Raw genomic sequence first — 14,790 nt, forward strand, 5'->3', positions numbered from 1 at the left:
AATCCCGGAATGCGGCGTTTTGTGGAAGGATTATCTCGAATTGAAGGTTTCAGACACATGCAGTTTCTCATCGGTTCACCGGAATGACGCCCGAAAAGCGGTGGAAAACTGTGTGTCTATGGGGTCCTGTACACATTAATATATACTACACTATTATAAGTTACGCCTTTTAACAGCTCTGACAATTCTCTTATGAGTACATTACATGTTGTACAAATTATGTCTACATCAACTGTCCGCTCTTGATCCGAATATTTTTTGTTACTTTTGGCAGCCTGCAGAAACCACAGTGGTTTGAATATATTCCAGTGCTGCCAACTAGCGGTGGTGCTCAAAATAATAGAGTAATGATTATCGGTACATGATAATCAAAGAGCAAAGAGTTACATGATCATAGTCCATAGACATTTGAATAAAATAAATATATAGTAAAATATGTATACACCAATAAAAGATTTGGAATTTCCGAACATTTCAGCGTTCGGGGTTCCATTGCTTCGGATTCCTGATAATTGCTTTGTTTTCCGAACTGTCCGGGAAAACACGCGGACGGTTGACTACCTCTACACATCGGGGTGAAAAAGGAGGCCAAGGAGGCCAAATTCTTCAACATCGTACTTCGCACGTTGTTTACAGTCGTGAAGTAAACCCCAGAGAGGGGCTGAGATAACTGGTTAAAACAGAACCAGGTTAAGAAGTAAACACTTGGCAAACAAGTGTCACACACTTAAGATAATTAACACAGCCCGCTTAGCGGATACTTGAGTGCGTCCTTCTGAAGAACTGTTGTTCTCAAGCTTAATAGGTTTCTGGCAGGACTAGTGCATCTGAGTGTTATGAAAGGTGTTGCTCATAGGGTCGGTCGTGCTGCAATAGCACTTTCTGACCCAGTGAAGAAAGCAATGGCAAACTAACTCACTCCTCGTCTTGCCTAGTACGCCTCGTTTTGGTGGTACCATTGGTTTTTGCGGTTTCCCCGAGGACGGCAGGACACTACGGAGGTGGACTATAAGCAAATAACTAAAGGAAAAATATTCGGAGAACTTTCTAAATCGTGTGTGCAGGGTCTGGAGCATCCGTTTAGGATATTCTTTATGATGGAACTAAGAAAAATCGACCAACTTAAAATATTCATATAGAGATTCCTTAATAACAATAATAACGACTGCAGATTACGAGAAGTCATGTGGTTGGCATGATGAATATTCTCCGCCGTTATTCGTGGCTCTTTAGACCGTGACCGCCATCTCACCGTCAGACAGCTCCTCAATTCAAATGACGTAGACTAACTGGCCTTACTCCAGCCCTCAGATACATATAAAAATCGCTGACCTGGCCCGGAATGGAACCCAGGGCCTCCGGGTAAGAGGTAGGCACGCTACTCCTGCACCGCGGGACCGGCACAACAATAATAATAATAATAATAATAATAATAATAATAATAATAATCATGGTGTTGATGCAGGTCTTTCGAATGCGTACCAATTATGGGGTCCGTCTCTGTGGTGTAGTGTTTAGCGTGATTAGCTGCCAACCCCAGAGGTCCGGGTTCGATTCCCGGCTCTGCCACGAAATTCGAAAAGTGGTACGAGGGCTGGAACGGGATCCACTCAGCCTCGGGAGGTCAACTGAGTAGAGGTGGGTTCGATTCCCACCTCAGCCATCTTAGAAGTGGTTTTCCGTGGTTTCCCACTTCTCCTCCAGGCAAGTGCCGGGATGGTACCTAACTTAAGGCCACGGCCGCTTCCTTCCCTGTCCCATCCAATCTTCCCATCCTTCCACAAGGCCCCTGTTCAGCATAGCAGGTGAGGCCGCCCGGGCGAGGTACTGGTCATTCTCCCCAGTTGTATCCCCGACCCAAAGTCTGAATCTCCAGGACACTGCCCTTGGGGCGGTAGAGGTGGGATCCCTCGCTGAGTCCAAGGGAAAAACCGACCCTGGAGGGTAAACAGATTACGAACGAACCAATTATGGGATTTGCATAGCCGAATACCTTTCTAGCCACCACGTGATTTTTCAGGTGAAAGTTCTATTCTAACATACACCGGGATTCGAACCGCTGTCGGAGGGATAAGCCAGCTGCTAAGCTACTGCGTAAATCAAACTCCCCGAAATAATAATCAATAGGTACTCTATAATCCACCTGATCTCACAATATCATACTGAACCAGGTAAAACGAAAGCTTATATATTGTAGTAGGAGATGCAGAATTGGACAGTATAAAAATGAGAGTAACTAAGTTTGAAGAAATTGATTTTATAATTTATACAAGTTGAAAATCAGCATATTTCAATACTAGTTAGGTTCTTACCTCATCGCTGTTTACTAGCAACTTTCCGTATTTCTGAAGATGATGTAACAGAGTACGTCCAGTTACCGTTTTAAGATCAACTTGAATTCGAATGACAGTCAATTTCACGTCCAGTGCATCAAGTTTTTCAGGATATGTAAATTAAGGTGAAAGTATGTAAGGATACAAGCACATTATCTTCATCACATCTGTATCTTGATCAACATTCAAAACACATAACAAGAGACAAGTGAATGTGGCGAGCCCTTTCATTTGAATTACTGAAGTTCCACTTCGTTTAATGTTCGTGACTCTCGTTTGCTTCGTCAAAAAATCAATTGTTGATTATATAGAATCGTTTTCATATGTCTAAAGATGAAAGCCCATTTTAGATATTTCGTGTTTGAAGTTGAAGAAATTATGAATGAACAATACACAAATAGTTACACCAGAATAATTATCTAATAGCTGGAGGAGGTCGCTTGCCTGTACTCGTTTTATATCACCACATAGTCTTAATCATTTGGCTCACCCAACAGTTAAATATAGCAATGCATTCCGTTTGTAGATACTATAATCGTTCGTCTTTGAACAGGGTTTACGACACATACCGGGTAGAAAAGTAAGGAATGGAATTAGGTCAAACGTTGAAATTTCATGTCAAAAGCATTCTCCGTAGACACACGAGATCTATAGTGGAAAACTCAGGACTCGTGAATTAACTACCTATTGTCACAACATTTCTGCATATCTTTCAAGAAGAAATTATCTATTTCTTCTTTTAAAAAAAACCAGCAAATCTCAGTAATGATATAAATATCAACGAAATTTCCATCAAATCCGCAACAACACCAAAAAATGATAAGTTACGGCAACAATTTTTCAAATTATTGTAAATATTTGCCTATAGAATAGCAAATAGTCTTAATTTCAATCCAAACGTAAACGTTAAAATCTTTGTACTCGGTGAATCAGATTAATATCAAATTCCCTCGAAATTCTAATTATTTTCACATCAATTATATGAAAGCGAATAGTCTTCTTTTAGGCACTCCGGGAACAATTACCTAAATTTTCGTTAGGCGGAGAGGTGTTTTATTACAAAATATATATTATTTTCACGATAACACCGTAACAGTCATTAAGATGTATTGGGCAGTTATATGGAGAAACCATTTATATAAATTTCACTAGTATGAGTAATTCAGTACTAACGCTGTTCACAATAACATTCTGCATTAAAAGAATTCACAACTGGGGAGTGTGTGTTCAAAAAGCACAATTTCCACCATAAGAAAGTTGTGGGAAACGCAAGAAAAGTATGAAAAAAGTTACATGGACCATATCCATGACCATGTATGGTACAACCTTTAAGGAATTACATCTATTCGCCTGGACTGCTCATAGCATCGATAGTTTTCAACTACTATACTGCATGTGGACAAAATACTGAATATTTTTACTGAAGTAGAAATAGCACCTTTTGAACAGATATTCCTCAATTATCCTGTTTTACAATGGCAACCTCAATTTGGGACTGATAAAATATTAATGACATTGAAAGCAATCAAATGGTGGCAGGTAACAATGCATAGAAGGAACTGTGAATAATTTCAGTAAGACAGTTTTTTAAAGTATGGTCATTTAATAGTTTTTCAAATTCTTCAAATAAAAATCTTCAATAATTTGAGGAATTTCAAGAATATACGCACGTTAGATTCTACGGCCTCTGTCTTCTCACTAGTATTCTCATTAAAATTATGTTCAAGATTTCTAACAACATTTTCGACCGAACTAAAAATTCCTTTCTTCGAGACAAAACGAGCTTCTACACCTTAAGAATGTCCTCGCGAAAGCTGCACAGTTCTAATAGAGGATTCTCTTGTATCTAGATTATAACGTTGACCGAGCGAGTTGGCTACTCGGTTCGCATTAGGTAGCCGTGAGCTTGCATCTGGGATATGATGGGTTCGAACCCCACCGTCGGCAGCCCTGAAGATAGTTTTCCGTGTTTTACCATTTTTATACCAGGCAAATACTGGGGCTGTACCTTAATTAAGGCCATGGTTGCTTCCTTCCCAGTCCTATCCATCGTCGCTATAAAACCTGTATGGATTGGTGCGAAGTAAAACAAATACAAAATATTATTTTGCCATTTGTATCCGCGTAATTTCACTCCTTAAATAAGTTTGGCTTTACGTTCCACGTTTACGGTTTTCGGATTAAATAAATTTAATAATTGAAGTTCACGGGAAGAATTAACATAATTTGAATATTTTTTCCCACTTCTTACTAACCCTAAGGTGTCTTTCAGTTTCATTTACTGTATGTCATAACTAGGGCCCGGATTTTTTAAAAATGCATATGCGCATATGCAAATGCATATTTCGAACGTTACTGCATATTTTGAGCGTTAGTGCATATACGGACATATTTTTCTCTTATGTGTGCTCGATTACCTAAGATTTCTGAACGAAATGAAAATTGAATAACCTTTGTATGTTGTACATCCTTTGACAACATGAGAAGCCTTCCCTGATCAAGGAAAACGCTTTCAGTGTCGCAATGCAAGCTGGTAGACGGATAATGACGCTTTTTACAATAGCTATTTACTTCTTTCTGACATTACTCTTTCCTTCTCCTTACAGTAGCCTCCCGAGATTTGCTTAAACAAGTGCGTTCATCTGTTAACTTGCTCTTCGTCTACTGCAGTGTTTCACCTGATTAAACTGTAAAAATGCCTAAATTTTTACCAGAAGAATGTTCTGAGCAGTCAGTGCCAGTGTTCAAGTATTACCCATTTACGTCCGTCGACGTAGAACGATAATTTTCAGCGTAAATTAATTCTGGCTGACAACAGAAATTTATTGACTCCTGAAAACATTGAAAAACTGTTGGAACTTACTGACATGCATCATTTTGCAAGGAATTAAACATGTTTATCAATTTAACACAGAGTTAAAATTAAATAATGCGTCTGGTAATTGTATTTTATTTTATTTTTAGTACATATTTTCGTGCATATTTAAAACCTTTTTAGTGCATATGAGCATGCATATTTTCGGAGTTTTTAGTGCATACGAATCCGGGCCCTAGTCATAACCTTTCACTATCTTTTGCCGATATCTTCATCTTCGAAGCGTTGGTTCCTCTTCTTTCTCTTCTAATTAGAGTTAAGACAAAATTAGTATCTGGTTGTGCTTCCCCTTAAAACATGTATTATCACCACCATTTCGAGTATGAAGAACGGGGATACAGTATATGAAGTCCTATAAAAACTTTCCCGGTACAGCGTCTCATACACAACTAAAAATTAAAACTGAAAATAACTTTCGCGTTAAATATAAGAGCTTTGATCACCCGATCTGTTTAGGATGCGCGAACAATATAGCCTATAACAACTCGACGTTAAAAGACATAACGTGTTACAAGGTTGAACATGGACGACAGTCCAGTCAGACCACCTGTCAGCCTCAAACCAGTCCTAGTGTTGGTAATTTAAGACCTGAACCTAGATTCTGTGCAGCTCATTACTGGGCTCATGTCGCTACCACAACAGGTTCATGCCTTCATTGAAAAATTATATCCCTAATACATGCACGTCAACAACATAATGCCTTCAACGGAATGACTAGTTTAACATCTTTGAATACAAATGAGAAGGGGGTGTCATTTAATCACAAGGGCTCGGGGTACAATGATCCACAGTCCCAAGTGCTTGGTGAATGTGAAATCTGTAAAATAACTTGTGTGACTGAGATGTCCGTACTGATGAGTGTTGGAGCCAAACTAGGAAACAAACATCCGTGTCTTCTTCTTCTGGATTCTTATAATTCTCTTTATTCTTCTTCCGGTTCCGTCTCCTAACAGAAGGTTGGCTGTCCTTAAAGAGTACCTCCTTCTATTTTGTGTTCCCTCTATCAAAGTTGCCGTGTTGTGGAAATCGAACCACTATCCGAGGTTCGGCGCTCAGAATAATCTTCTTCGCCCAAGTCCATGTCTACCTGCTATCTTACCTTCTATGTCTTCAGTTGTCTTCTTCGTCTCCTGAAGCTGGGAGTTGGAGGGCAGCTTGAAAGTAAGTCAATGATGCTCCTTTGACAGCGAGTTGTTAAATAGTCTAATATGGTCTTCCTTCCTCTATGTTGTTCCAGACTTTTCTCTAGGTTTTTTCTATCCACACGGTCTTGTGGAGTGTTTTTAACAGGTAATCAACGAGTCGGTTTCTTCTTTTCTCAATGGCTTCCACAAGAACGTTTTCTCGAATATTGCTCAGTACCTGTTCATTTTTCATTCTTTCGGTCCAGGGAAACTTCAACCTCCTCATCCACCACTACATCTCAAGTGCTTGCCTTCTCTGCTTTTCTGAGAGTCCATGTTCCCGCAGCGTACAAGAAAACACTCCCCACATTGGTTTTAATAAACTGTTTTTTGTGACTAATGACACAAATTAAGCTGCAGACCTATTTGTCATTTCGGGAAATGTGACCGAAATTCTCTACTTTCCTGCGCTTTGCGAGAGTTGAGACTTCATATGATTTTCCGACACGACGGAGTGATGTGGTCTGCCCATGGGATCTCCAACATTTTACGACACACCCACACTTCAAAGACCTGCAGCCGGTTCATAAAGAATATTTTAGAGTCCATCCTACGACATCGTAAAGTAGAACAGGTAACATGTTTCACGGCACGCCAACAAATTTCGAATCGGAGGTCACGGTTACACACAAAGTGTTTTAATTTTAGAAACCAGTCCGTCTGGTGGCCATGCAAGTCTACATGGTCGGACACCGTGGTTTAGCAGGTTCGAGTTCCGTCGGTGGAAACAATTTTCACCACCAGAATGATGGCCGACACGGTAGGAGAGCTGGTGATATACACTACATTGCATGCCTGGATTCAATTCCAAACCTTTACGCAGTGCTCGTAGGACGTTAAGTCAGGAATAGACCACTTGATGTTATTTGTCAGGAGTAGGCTATGTGTCGACACCGGGTTTCACCATTTCCCTACCTCCTCCTCCTCCTCCTCCTCCTCCTCCTCATCATCATCATCATCATCATCATCATCATCATCATCAGAATTTCACACCCAGAAGCGCAAATTGCCGAGGGAAGTCAAATAGAAAGGCATGGACCAGGCGTGCCAAACATGTTATCGAACATTCCTGGAACTAAAAATCATATGCTAAATAAATAAATAAATAAATAAATAAATAAATAAATAAAATGAAAATTCAGCCTGTTTCCAGTTTCAAGCGGGTCAGGACTGGAATGACTTAAGCCCTATCTAGCGGCAATGATAGAAACTGTACTGGCTGCCGAGGCCTGTTGTACACCTCTGGGACAATGATTAATGACTGACAGATGACATAACGTGATATCGGAGAGTGTTGCTGCAATGAAAGATGGCAGGGAAAACCGGAGTACCCGGAGAAAACCCTGTCCCGCCTCCGCTTTGTCCAGCACAAATGTCACACGGAGTGACCGGGATTTGAACCACGGAACCCAGCCCACCAACCGCCATACGCTAAAAAAAGACATATTATATATAATGATCTGTATATCATATGAACAAACTGACTTGATGTGATACCGAGTGATGTGGCAACACAGTACAGGCCGTGTAGTTGTACATCTTGTATTCGACAGACGATGGGTTCAAATCCCGCCGTAGGCAGTTTTTAATTAAGGCCACGTCCGCTACCTTCCTCGTCCTAACTATTTCGCATCCTAGCGTCATCCGTCTGCATGCGTCTGTGTGACCGGAAAATGCTGATACTATATTTTAATTTGCCAGCCCCGCGATGTAGGGGTAGAGTGTCTGCCTCTTACCCGGATGCCCCGGGTTCGATTCCTGGCCAGATCAGTGTTTTTTACGACGATCTGAGGGCTGGTTCGAGGTCCACGCAGCCTACGTCATTACTACTGAGGAGCTATCTGACGGTGAGATGGCAGCCCCAGTCTAGAAAGTCAAGAATATAACTGCCGAGAGGATTCGCCGTGCTGACCACATGACACCTCGTAATCTGCAGGCCTTCGGATTGAGCAGCGGTCACTTGGTAGACCATGGCCTTTCGAGGCTATTGTCCCATGCCCCCCCCCCCCATATTTTAATTTGGTAAACTGTATATTGGGTATTGAGCAGGCCCCGCGGTGTAGGGGTAGCGTGCCTGCCTCTTACTCGGAGGCTCTGGATTCGATTCTCGGCCAGGTCAGGGATTTTTACCTGGACCAGAGGGCTGGTTCGAGGTCGAATCAGCCTACGTCATTACAACTGAGAAGCTATCTCACGGTGAGATGGCGGCCACGGTCTAGATAGCCAAGAATAACGGCCGAGAGGATTCGTCGTGCTGACCACACGACACCTCGTAATTTGCAGGCCTCCGGGCTGAGCAGCGGTCGCTCGGTAGGCCATGGCCCTTCGGGGCTGTTTCGCCATGGGGTTTGGTTTGGTATATTGGGTATTACACAATAATGAATCATTGGGTTTACAGGATATGTCCTAAATTAGCCATTCTCCCTGTTAGTGAAAAAGAAGCATAACTATTATTTACAGCGAGCAACTTCAACATAGACCAAGTTTTTATACTGCTACAGCAAATAGAAAGAAGTTCCTTGGTAATTGAATGGGGCTCAACAATATTCCAGGTAAGTATTTCTTTTGTTTTTCATGTTCTACTATTAACTACTTTCAGTTTTGAGAACACGTGATTCTCACGCCACCAGGGTTTATTACATACAGCAACTAGCATCCGGACATGCACCATACAAAACTAATTATCTCGTGGAACCACGTCTCTTAGCACAACAACTCTTGACTCTCTTAAACTGAGCAATATAATTCTCTTAGGACCTCCTGCGCTGCGAGGTTCAAGTGTTGCTTCTGGCTGGGAAATACTCAACTCTGGAAGTAAAGAATGCGCAGACATTGCTTTATATGTTCTTAGTGGTTGAACGTCGCAGTGGAGTAGATATGACTTTATCTTGGGGGGATTGAATAATAATAATAATAATAATAATAATAATAATAAACAAAATTTAAATGCGCAGGTGAGGGGGAGATACAAAATGAAAATCCATAGCCTGTTTCCAATTTCAACCGGGTCAGAAAGGAATGAATGAAGCCCCAATCTAGCGGCGAGGATAGGAATTGTGCCAGCTGCCGAAGCCTGTCGCACTCTTCTGGTGACAATGATTAATGACTGACAGATAAAATGAAATGATAGTGGAGAGTGTTGCTGGAATGAAAGATGACAGGGAAAACCGAAGTACCCGGAGAAAAACCTGACTCGCCTCCGCTTTGTCAAGCATAAATCTAATTTGGAATGACCGGGATTCGAACCCCTGAGATGAAAGGCCGGCGCAATGGCGCCCGAGGCACGGTGGCTCTTACGGGGGGGGGGGGGGGGAGATATGAATATATGAATTGTATAATATATATATGCCTTTGCTGGCGAGATGTAGTGTTTACAGTGCACTGTGTCTTCTGGTATAGGCTAGAGCAATTTTGTTACTTTCATAGATCTGTCTCTGTCTTATCCTTCGCTTTGACAATATGAAAGTGACTGAGGTGTGAGCGATGCTAGTAATGCCAATCCTTAGGCAGCCAGTCCCTGCTATGAATGGTGTGAAAATGTTGCTCATAGGGTCGGTTGGTGAATGCATTTCAGTGGGCTTGGCAGACTGATATGTAATAGCAACGCTGGCTCGGTGAGGAAAGCAACGGAAAACTACCTCACTCCTCATTTCCCTAGTACACCTCTTCAGTGATGCCTAGGCCATCTATGACAGCTGATGGCAAAGCTGTTGAGGATTCCACCAGCGGAATCGCTGACGGACTGAACATACATACATAATATATCTAATGAAACACATTGTAAACAAATGTTTTTGCAAATCGATGTTATTATTTTATTATGTTTTAGTATTTATTTATAATAAGGAGTACAAGCACCTCACGGGGGAATTTTATCCCCCTAACCCCCCCCCCCCACCAGATGATTACGCCACTGTAAAACGTCACACTAACTCATCGAAGGGCTGGGAATGAGAAGGCAGCGGCCGTGGCTTTAGTTAAGGTACAGCCCCAGCAATTGCCTGATGTGGAAATGGGAAACCTCGGAAGACCATCTTCAGGGCTTCCGACGGTGGGATTCGAACCCACCATCTCCCGAATGCAAGGTCACAGCTACTTGCGAGAATAGGGCGGCGACGTACGATAGGTAGCATTCCTCTGTTTTCACGAACATCAGTGTACTGAAATAGGGGAGAGTAATTAGCTCAGTGGCTTAGCTGCTGGTTTCCTACCCGGAAAGGTGAGGTTCTAATCCCAGCCGATAAGAAAATGTAGTCCAGCACCTTGGTTAAATGGTCAGCGTAGTAGCCTTCGGTTCGAGCCCCCCAATCTAGAGGAATTAATCAGACGCGGTTAAAATCCCCAGTCCGGTGTTCTTCTTAATACACGCTTTCATATAAATATAACACATCACACCACAAACCAAGATGGAAATAGGCAATAGTGAATACGTTCATCCACATTGAGCTGGCGTTAGGAAAGTCATCCGGCCGTAAAACTGGGCAAACGCCAGGGAGAAAAAGATTCAGTGGACTAATAATTTATTTATTTATTTATTTATTTATTTATTTATTTATTTATTTATTTATTTATTTATTAACTATACAATCCTGCAGTTACTCACCACACTCAATTCTACCAACAAAACAAAAAAACATCAAAAACCTTATTTCAAGGCATGTACAAGACTTACAGTAAACACCAGATGGCAACACTACATCATGTGGGTGAATCAATACACATACCGACTGATTCTTGAATTACACCGATTCTCTCATAGATGGAGTCTACTGTTTGAACGGCGAAGCTCTGAACTGATAATAATTCGTTCACCTTAATATCAAGACAATTCAACATTGTCGATTATTGAAAAAAGAATATTGTGCATTAGATTGCAGAAGTGCTTTACGTTTTCGTTTAGAAGTTGAACTCATACATAAAATCACGCTTTCGGCCATTGTAACGTAAATAACTACTTTAAATGTGTCAAAGTTAGATTTTATGAAAGAAAGTTTTTTCTTCAAAAACAACTCTGTTCACTTCAAATAAAATAATGCATGTTAGAAAGATTTTGTGCAAATAGAAGTAAAACATGGTCAAGAATTATCGCAAAAAAATATTAAAGGAACAAAAGAAGGAAGTTTTCGAAATGTGAAATAAAGACTGGATTATAATTGAAGAGATGATCTATTAAGTTCGTAGGAGCAGAACGATTTGACGAAATATGACCAGGATAGAAGAGAGATTATCAGAACACATCTTGAAACACGCAGTATTTCCTATATTTTGAGGGAAGTGCGGGGGCTAAGAACAGTAAGGGTAGACCAAGGCGCGAAAATAAAAGCAGATTAGAGTATCTGTAGGATGCAGGAATTGCATATGCGTACGTGAAATGTATAGTACAGGGTGGTATGGTATGGAGAGCTGTATCAAACCTGACCATGAACTGATGACCCAAACAACAATATTTAAATATTTTAGTAATGTTATTCATGTAATTGGTTTTAAGTCTCGCTAACTACTCTTACTGTTTTCGGAGACGTCGAGATGCTGGGATGCTTCTTTCATGTGCCGCTAAACCTATCCATACCAGGCGGAAGTATTTAAGCACCTCCAAATACTACCGGACTGAGCCGCGATCGAATCCACCAAAGTGGACTCCGAAATCCAACACACTACTGTCTGCGCCACTCAGGCCAGAAAAATAGTGTTATATTGAACCCATAATTCTACGATGAAGAAAAAAATAAATAATAATTCCAAATACTTATTTCAGCTGCAAACAACTTTTTGAGAGTAGCCATGTTTTTATTTCAAGAGCCTCTCTGTCTGGTGGGAACGAACTCTCCGTGACGAGCGAGCCACGAGCTCGTGAAATACCAAGACACTTCGGTGGACCTCGAGTAATGAACAATTTGTCAAATTCAAGAAATCCTTCATAACGAGAGATTTTGGTGACATGGTAAATCGAGGAATAAAGGATCGAAATTATTCATAAACCGTATGTGAAGATAGAATCCCCAGGGTAAATGTAACTGCAGTTAAGCCTGGAGAAAAATTTGCTTCCTGCTCGCGGATCGGCGGCACGTGGCAAGGCCAATGGATGACAAAAATGCCGCAAAACGCCAGGGCAGAAATAATTCATTTCGCCCGTTGCAATTATGGGAATAATATTAAATTAACCCCGTAATGAATCGTAAGTCTGTCCGAAGTTATGGAATAAATTCCAAGAAAACTGGTCCAGTGGATGTGGAATTAGCAGATTACATAATCGAGCCTCGTGGAGACGGTAGCGTCCCTCCCAGAGGGTATAAAAGAAACCTCCCTCCGCATATTTTACATACTCTGTCTGATTGTCTGAACGGCGAAGCCCACGTCATTCGTCTGCAAGAAAGTGTAGGGTTTTGTTCTCAAAGTAACTTGTTACATATTCGGGTCAATGGTTCAAGTAGAATATTAAAGTAGAAGGTGATAGAAATTTTCCTGAACTGCCGTCGATGATAACTTTGAAGGTTTAGGTAGTTGGTTAAAATATGTAGCAGAGTTTCTCCCTGTATTACAATCATGTGCGTTTAATATTTGTCAAAAGTGAAGTCTGGAGGCTGGCCGCGAGGTCTGATTTTCTTATCTGTTTGGAACATCTGGCTAGCAGTAGGGTAAACGAGAGCAGGGTCCTGGGAAAACAGTGACAGTCGCCATTTGAGAGGTGTGCTCGTCGCATGTTAAACGCCAAGAAAGTGCGGTATTTGCGGTGTTAATCGACACCAAGTGTAAAAGCTATAGCTTAAGTTGTATATGTATATAAAGATGATGTCAAATGTAGCCATGGAAGGATAAGTACGAGGTCATCTGGCTAAATGCAGCTAGTATCAAGGATGAAGACTACGATTACAGGTCTGTGAATATATTTGTATCAATGTTGTAGTTAGAATTTGTTTGTCCCAATAAATGTTCAGTGCGTGTGTCGAATTTCTTTTTAATAATGATCAGGCGAAGGTATTCCATTTCTGGTCGTCGTGAGAAACTCTTCAGGGCAGTAAAATTCACGCCGAGAAAGTATACAATGCGAAGTTTAAATAATGTGTTAATATTCTTTGAGATATTGCTCAAATTGAGTAAAATTAGGACGGTGATGACGATCACGTAGTCGTGATGAATGTCTTAATTTCGATTATGGTATGAGTTCAGAAAATTTTTGTCGAAATAATAATAATAATAATATTTACCGCGGGATAAAATGTTTCTATGTTAAAAGTGTATTTAACAGTTATGTTCAATAACGTTTGCGTGTGTCTCGAAATCCAGTGAAGTCTGATAAAGTTATATTTATTCATGGGAATGTAATTTTGTGACATCGTGTATGTCGGTGATATAGGAAATCACGGTGTGTTGTTATATTCCTGAGGTCCGAAAGTTGTAGTAAAAATAAATGAAAAAAGGATTTTTATAAAAGTTGTTTGTCACGAGAGGATTGAGGTTTGAAAAGTCTTGAAACAGAAGAAATCGATTGATGGCGTAGAATTTATATATGTTGAGATAAGAGTTGTAATGATGTTGAAGACAGAGGAAGCCTGTATTTCATGTGTAATACCGCCGTGAGAGGCGATGAGAATGAATTTTTGCGACAGGTTATATTTGCTGATGGCGAAGAATTTTTTGAGACAGGCTGTACATTAAATGTGATATTTCTGAGGCAGGCTGTAGTATATTCCGCTTACAATCCGGGACAGCTGACCAAGTGAAGGTTGGTTGGAGATGAGCATTGTGTGATGCACAGTAAGATTTCAAGTTAAAATCCCCAGTGAAATCACCATTTATGTTGAAGATTGTAGTTCTTGACAGTTAAATCCAAGTGACTAGTTTGCGTAAAGTCAGCATAATGAATATTATAGTACACGACCTCAATGGTAGAAGAGCATTCTGAATACACGGTTGGTGTTATTTGACTATAATGACAAAATTTCCACTCAGAAAATTTCATAAATTACGAGACGATAATTTATCATTAAATCGGAAACATTGTGGGATGAGATATTGGACGTTATTAAAGCGATAGTTTGGCTGTGTAGATTCATTGAATTTCGCTTCACTGGATAGTTAATGGACATGGATATTTGGAATAGTGAGATGGTAGGCGATTTGAGGGCTTCACCCTAGAATTACAGTGTGGATTTTTTGCGGTGGTGATGATTACTGTTTTTGGCGATATTCACGTAATGTTAGACGTGTGTTGAAAGTCATTATTATTTTTCCAAACTTCATCGTGTATGTCGAGATCGTGTTTGAGTTGTAGATTGCTTGCCACGCGTTATTTATTTTCAATTTCACGTTTTATTAACAAGATGGGGACTTAGTTGCATTTCCCGACTTGCGTTCATTCTGTGGCAAGATTTTGTTTCATTGTGTGATATTAGTTTCG

General features: G+C 40.6%; 1 protein-coding gene across 1 annotated transcript in view; it reads right to left on the reverse strand.

Annotated features, from left to right (window-relative positions):
- Positions 1-14,790, reverse strand: part of LOC136871972 (mucin-2) — a 1,123,532-nt gene that overhangs the window by 783,481 nt on the left and 325,261 nt on the right. The gene's annotated exons all lie outside the window — the stretch shown is intronic.

This window comes from Anabrus simplex, chromosome 4 (genome assembly GCF_040414725.1).
Source record: "Anabrus simplex isolate iqAnaSimp1 chromosome 4, ASM4041472v1, whole genome shotgun sequence".
NCBI classification, from domain to species: Eukaryota; Metazoa; Arthropoda; class Insecta; order Orthoptera; family Tettigoniidae; genus Anabrus; species Anabrus simplex.